At 34.1% G+C, this 788-nt stretch overlaps 1 protein-coding gene across 5 annotated transcripts in view; it reads left to right on the forward strand.

Moving 5' to 3' along the window:
* The window catches only part of LOC106877599 (probable G-protein coupled receptor CG31760), a 1,064,573-nt gene that overhangs the window by 976,197 nt on the left and 87,588 nt on the right, over positions 1–788 (forward strand). The window lies entirely within an intron of this gene.

Raw genomic sequence — 788 nt, forward strand, 5'->3', positions numbered from 1 at the left:
ATATATATATATATATATATATATATACAAGTGAATATATGCGTGTGTATATATACATATGCTGGTCACTGATAAAATTCATTAATTTTAATGATTTTATCCTTTAATTAAGTTTATATACATACATTCGTACGTATGTACACACGAATACTTGTACCTGCTTCTTCTATCATTTCTTTCCACTTAGCCTTATCCAATAATATGTACTTTCTATACATTCGATATAATGTGACAAATCATCTTATATGAAATACTAAACTCTTGGTCATTGAAATCCATGGGCTGGTACCAATTGCCGGTGGAAGCCAGTTTAATTCAATATGAGTTTTGTACCTATTTAGAAAAGCTTAAATCCTATTCTTCTCTGCACTAAATCTGTGACCTGAAACCTTTGTTCAGAGTTTAGTCCCACTGCGTGGCACCTTGGGCGAGTGTCTGCTACTATAACCTCGAACCGACCAAAGCCTTGTGAACGGATTTGGTTGACGAAACTGAAAGAAGCCCGTCGTATATATCTGTATATATTTATGTGTGTGTGTTTGTGTCTATATTTGTCTCCCCACCCATCGCTTGACAACCGATGCTGGTGTGTCTACGAAGAGACCGTTCGAATAAGTACAAGGCTTACAAAGAATAATTCCAAGGCTCGATTTCTTCGACTAAAAAGGCGATGCTCCAGCATGGCCCCTGTCAAATGACTGAAACAAGTAAGATAATAAAAATACACACACACACACACATACATATATATATATATATATATATATATATATATATATATATATATA

Source organism: Octopus bimaculoides, chromosome 9, assembly GCF_001194135.2.
Source record: "Octopus bimaculoides isolate UCB-OBI-ISO-001 chromosome 9, ASM119413v2, whole genome shotgun sequence".
Lineage (NCBI taxonomy): Eukaryota > Metazoa > Mollusca > Cephalopoda > Octopoda > Octopodidae > Octopus > Octopus bimaculoides.